Source organism: Lissotriton vulgaris, chromosome 1_2 (genome assembly GCF_964263255.1).
Source record: "Lissotriton vulgaris chromosome 1_2, aLisVul1.2, whole genome shotgun sequence".
NCBI lineage: Eukaryota > Metazoa > Chordata > Amphibia > Caudata > Salamandridae > Lissotriton > Lissotriton vulgaris.
The window spans coordinates 139098441-139105049 of record NC_141686.1 but is presented as its reverse complement, the minus strand read 5'-3'; positions in this window follow the sequence as shown (position 1 = coordinate 139105049).

Below are 6609 nucleotides of genomic sequence, written 5' to 3'. Positions count from 1 at the left end.
GCCTGGAAGCAGGTGTGGTTTCGGCCGGCATTGAGTGCGTGGAGGCTGCTGGCGTCATAGTGGAGTCTGGTGTTGGGGCGTTCGCAGGGTCCAGGGGTTCTGGCGCTGGGCGCGGTCTAGGCGCGGACGGGCGTAGACGGGCTTGCCTTAGGCAGGCCTTTGGCGCGCCAGCGGCACGGCCCTACAGCTGCCGCCATTTTAAGGGCAGCTGGGAGGCAAGGGAAGCGAATGGGTGCAGGGGGTGGGCCGCAGGGGCAGCAGCGTTGGGAAATGAGCTGTGGGCACGGGGGGCGAGGAAAAGATGCACCCAGGGATGGGCAGCAAAAAACAAGATGCAGGGCACAGGCGTTGGCGGGGCTGCAGCGGGGGGGGAGCGACCTACCCGGCAAGGTCACAGGTCGCTCTCCTCACTGCGCAGCTGCCGCCGTTTTAAGGGGAGCTGGGAGAGAGGAGCATCTGGGAGGTGGGAGGCAGGAGGCAGGGGAAGCGAATGGGCATGGGGGCGGGCCGCAGGGGCAGCAGTGGCGGGAAATGAGCAGTGGACACGAGGGGGCGAAGAAAAGCAGTGCCCAGGGAAGGGCAGCAAAAAACAAGATGCAGGGCACAGGCGCTGGCGGGGCAGCAGATGGGGGGGGGAGCGACCTACCCGGCAAGGTCAGAGGTCGTCCTCCTCACCGAGCAGCTGCTGCCATTTTAAGGGGAGCTGGGAGAGAGGAGCATCTGGGAGGAGGGAGGCAGGGGAAGAGAATGGGCATGGGGGCAGGGCCGCAGGGGCAGCCGTGGCGGGAAATGAGCAGTAGGCACGGGGGGCGAGGAAATGCAGCACCCAGGGATGGGCAGCAAAAAACAAGATGCAGGGCACAGGCGCTGGCGGTGCTGCAGCGGGGGGAGGGGAGCGACCTACCCAGCAAGGTCAGAGGTCACTCAGAACAGAACATCATACATATAAATTTAGAAACGTTTTAGAGAAAATAAATCTTTTCTCTACTGTTACGCTTAGTTAGAAGAGTTGTATATTTTTGTCACCAATTTTAGTAGCTAGGGAGTTTTGTCAACACACATTGGTGGTCGGATGGGAATACCCATGTATTACCCATTGTTTGCCCTATGACACAAAGTAGCACAGAGTAGTGCAAAGTGCTACTTTGTGTTACTAATACACTTTTTTCCAGTGCAATTAGATTCCAAAATCAACACTATGTGCCGGATTAGCATCACAAAAAAAGATGCAAACTGGTGCACAGTGTTGATAAATGTGTTCCTCTGTGTTTCCAGATACCATCTTTTTAAATTGAGGAAACAAGAGTGCTACCTTTCTCTAGTAGGAATAAGGTTTAAGTTTACAGCCATTCAACTGCTGCAACCTTTCAACCTAAAGAACCTTTGGTTCATCGTTTGTTGGCATTGTGTGTGTCTTTTATAGAGTATAGGGCGATTGGGAAGTGCGCTTTATTGTTTACATTCATTGTCTCCTACAGTTTGTGCATAGGGATGGTAGGGGAGGGCTGCGGTGGGAGCTTGATTCATACACCGTGTGCAGGGTCCCCAATGTGTGAAATTGAGGGACCCAGGCTTCAGCCATTTACCTTCACTATTAATGCCTTTAGGTCATAATCTGTGCATTATGGAGGGTAGTTGAGAGAGATGATTTGATTGTACCACCCTCTACAGTGTGTACTTATAGCCAGATATACCTTAGTCAGCATCAGCAGGTGGTGATAAGCTATCTTGCTATGAGAGGTATGAGAGTACTTCACCTGAGCTTCTTACTTATGAAGTATCACGTTTTCATTTTAGGTCAATTTTGTACCAATCCACTCCATTGGTTCGGAGGGGTGGCTGTGGGAATTTTCCATGCCAAGAACAATAGTCTTTTACCAAGTAGAAGTGCCAGGATTTCAAATCTGGAACCTCCCTTTTAGCCACGGGTCACATGAAGCACCCTAATAGGACGCCTCCAGGTGTGCCCAGGTTCACTCTCCCTATTGAGGTTGTAGAAGTGTTTTGTAGATTTCTATTTTTGTGTATCATTAATATTGTGCAATATGCATTGACACACTGATTTTACCAGATCGAATAATATAATTTCTTTTGAAATAAATGTTCTATGATGTGTAGAAGTGTATATTATGTTGTGTTTTAATTTGGCCACATTTTTGTGTAAACACTATCTTGAACAAGCTGTAAGTCATCTCTCTCACTCATTCATGCTCCCCCCGCATACACACACCCCCACAGGGGATGCAGCACTCAGTGAAGCTGAAATCGTAATAGATTATTTCTATTGCTGCTCACAATGAACCTTTAACAACTCCGATGTAGAACTGTTACATGTAACTACATCTTCCGCTTCTTCACAGGATCTATTCATTTGAACAAAGTTTTATTGTCAATTTTGTTTCTTATTTGTTTGAACATATTGGATGACAGCATAGAGGGTGCTGAATAATTTTTAAGAAAATGGGATAGGGCCCGATTCACAGAACTAACTTAAGACAAAATCCTAAACTTACTACTTTTGGTATTCACAAAAGTTAGGATTTTGTCTTAAGACAGACTTAAGACAGACTTAAGACAAAATCCTAACTTAAGTCTATCTTAAGTCTGTCTTAAGTCTGTCTTAAGTCTGTCTTAAGACAAACTTAAGATAAAATCCTAACTTCTGTGAATACCAAAAGTAGTAAATTTACGATTTTGTCTTAAGTTAGTTCTGTGAATCGGGCCCATAGTGTTTAGTTGTTAAGGGAATGATGTTTAGTTTTCATGTGCTCTGATTTTCTGAAGAAATGATGCATTTGCTTACAACACCACGACTCTGCAGAAATGTTAATTTAATATGCATTGTTTGTCTATAAAACTGGTTTTGGAGTTGAGCCAGAAGACTTTCGTGACCTATTCCGAAGGCTGCACATTTCGTTTATAGTTTTGCTGCCATAGGGGCTTAGTTTGTGATTTTTACATACTCTGTATAACTCTGCCTTTGAAAGCCTTCATGACATTGAGTCTGACTCACTTATTTTAGAATTTTGTTATAAAACCCTTCAACTTTTCATTGATTTGGAAGGCAGTTATTGAGTGAGCATAGATGATTTTTAAATTAGAATTATTTAATGAAGTTATGTATTATTGAATCTGATGCTGAGGGAGGTGCCTTAATGCGGGGACAAATTTCATCATTAAATTGAGGTTTAACATTGCTCCGAAGCCAGAAAATCTTGGGAGGTTGGGTTGAGGTATATTTTGAGGTGTCTAAATTTTGGGGTGCCCTCGATTTGCTCCCTAAAAGTCTTAAACTGTTCCATTAAGCCCTCTGAATATTGCCTAAATTCAGGGCAGCTCTGTACCATATAATAAATACTAGTGGCCCAGATTTACCAATTCTTAGCTCTGGGTTTGCGTCCCTTTTGTAGGGCAAATCCAAGGCAAAGTGCTATGTTGGAATTTACCACGCAACACAAACCGGGATTTGTGCAGGTCAGTTTTCCAAAGAAACACAAAGTTATGCAGTGCTTTGCTTTGCATGATACTGAATCAAAGGGGCTTTCCAAGGGTGGTGCATGGGCGTTTCCATGCAATCACCGATGAGTTTTGACGCAATTTCCTATCAACAAACAATTGAGACAGGGATTTGCACCAAAATCCTAGGCCTCCTTCAGGCAGGTGCAATGAGGAGAAACCTTTTAATTTCTCCTTGTTCATCCTACTTTGCATGCATACTGCATTGTACAGCACAAATACAAAACAGCAAAATTGTCAAAGGATAGTTTGGTACTGGAAATGTCCCCTTCCAGTACAAAAACTATTCTTTGCAGAACGCACACACCCTTGCACTGTGCGTTGGTGCATCATAACCAATGGTGCCCCAACACAGGTAGGGAGAGAAACAGTGACACATCTTAGTACATATGCTGCTGTTCTGCTCTCTCCTTTTTAGCAACTGAGCTCCTTTACATTACTTTCTAGTAAATCCAGGCCAGTGTCTGTTTGCATCTAGACCATGTCAAGGTGATAGTCTCAGAAATCTTATGTAGTTTTTTGGGAGCTAAGTAAGTGCTATGTAGGAAATTAAGCTGTATATATTTAACGCAAGCATTTCTTGATTCTTTCTGTTTACAATGTAAAATGTGTCCTTATTCTCTATTGTCGAGGTACCTGTTCAAGTTCATTTCTCATTTAGCTTTCTGGTAATTTCGGTTAGTTTTGCAATGTTTGTTTGTGCTTTGTAGAATCAAATTACAGTTCTTTTTATGTGCCCTATTATGTATATGAATTGTAACTTATTATGTGCTTGTGGTCTCAGTGTCTATCACCCCTCCACCCCCCCTTCCCCACACACACACTCTCTAGAGCCCCCTACAGTCACAAGATAGTGAACAGGCTTATCTACTTGGCAAAGCCAGATCAAATTTCAGCTAAGAACCAGAATATTGTAGCTCTTTCATTTTTTTTTCCTGTCCAGCTGGGCTACTAAGTGGCCTTATCACGCTGGAAATTCTGCCAAACTCATGTTCCAGTTAGCAGGGTATTGTGCAGGTACCTCCTGAGAGGCACAGTCTAGCTCCTAAAAGCAGGCAGAAAAACGATGGGGCAGATTTATGACGGACTTGCGCCACGTTGACGCAACGGCGCGGGCGTGGCGCATCCCTGCGACCTATTTACAACGTGACGCATCTAGGCAGATGCGTCACGTTGTAAAGCCCTGCGCCACATGAAACCTGCGTCAGGTTTCATGTGGGCGTTCTGTCGCAGGGTGGGCGTTCCCTCGTAGCAAAGCCCCGTAAAACTGACGCAGTGAAATCTACAAGATTTCACAGAGTCAGTTTTACGAGGCTGCTGCGTCTAATCCTTACGCCTGCTTGAAGCAGGCGTAAGGAGTGACGCACCACGTTATGTATGGGTGGCCTCTGTACATTGCAGGAGTTGCGTCGCACTTGCGACGCTACTCCAGCAATGCGCCGCCCGTACACCACAAGATGCGTCACGCATCTGCCATTCCTTGCACCATGGTGCGCCGCATTGTAAATGCGGCGCATCTGTGGTGCCGCAAGGAGGGAATTGCGTGACGCATCAGTTCTGGCGCATCCCTGCTGATTTGCAGAGATGCGCCAGAACTCATAAATCTGCCCCGATATTTTTATCCTCAAACACAGCAGCACTTTCACATAGGATTCATACACTTCAGTCAGTCTGGAGGAAAAGTAGCAGCTTAGCAGGGCTACGGTCTTGGTGAAATATCCTTTCCTGTACTGCTGTGCAGCCCCCACCCCTCCTCGTAGTTCAGACAAAATGCCATATAACGGCTTAAGTATGTGTCCGCCTCCTCTGGTCAAGGTACATCTCACAGCCACTGTACGGTTTTACTCCACTACAAAGCAATCTGTCATAGGCCAAAGCAGTACCAACTGGTCCTGGTGATGTATGGATGGTAGGCCAAACCCAAATCTCCATTTAGTGGCATTTCCTGGATATCTGCAATAATACTGGGAGTTGGGATGGGTGGGATTCTGTCAGGCAGTATGGTACCAGAATATCGTAACCAAAGTATGTTTGGAAAGAAATATCGAATCCTAAGTATAGTGAGCTGAAATATCATCCCACTGGAGGTAATCAAAGACAATTTACATTCTATGGCACAGTATTTTCGTAAACGGTACTTGCGAGACAATGTTTCTGTTTGATGATAATTTTGCTAAAAATATTATGAAATTCTGCTTAGAGCAGAGAAACATGCCAGAGACCTACCACAATTTTGCAGGAAGATTAGGGTTTGGGGAGATTGACCTGGGAAGGACAATTCTCAGGCTGTAAAAAGCCAGCATTCACAAAGCAAAGTCACCCTCTTGTGCAAACAGGGTATAAATGGAAGCACAAAGTTTTAATCACATACACATGAACACACAACTTACACATATTAATGAAGGCAAGCAAACCAATTAATGGTGGGCCTTTAAGTAGGGAATGCCAGTGGTCACCCTCTATTCACAGGTATAGAAGCAAAGGTCTATGCCCCTCAACTATGAAGCTGCTGCCACTACTTCCAGCTACAACAGGGTCTGGGTTGAAAAGGCAGTGAGAGGAGTACACATAGGATTACTTTTGCTTCTTAAGCACCATATGGATAGCAAACAGCATGAAAAATATGGTGTTCTTCCAATGGATTTGCATGATTGCAAACTTCTCTAAAGTAAATCAAAGGGCAAGGAAGAAAAATTGGGCTCACCACGAATGCACAGCTTTTCTAAACTGTGCAACAGACTTTCATGCTAGCATCTTTATTTCTAAAATTGACAGTCTTTTGGGGGCGAGGAGGTGTAGAAGAAAGCTGTAGGCATAATACCAGGTATATTGGTCTTTGGGGATGGAACTATTTTTTTGGGAGGGACCACTGAGCAACCAACCCGCCCACCCCCAAAAAAGCTGAAAATCACTTACATTTTAATCACTATGGGGCTTATTTACAAGCCTCTTGTGCCATTTTTGTGTCACTTTCCCAATGTTAAAAATTACGCAAAAGTGGCGCAAGGGGCTTGTAAATCTGCCCCTATATTTGCTAAAAAAAATGCTGCAATGCCCTGGGAGAGGAAGAGGGTACATTAATGCCACTATCTT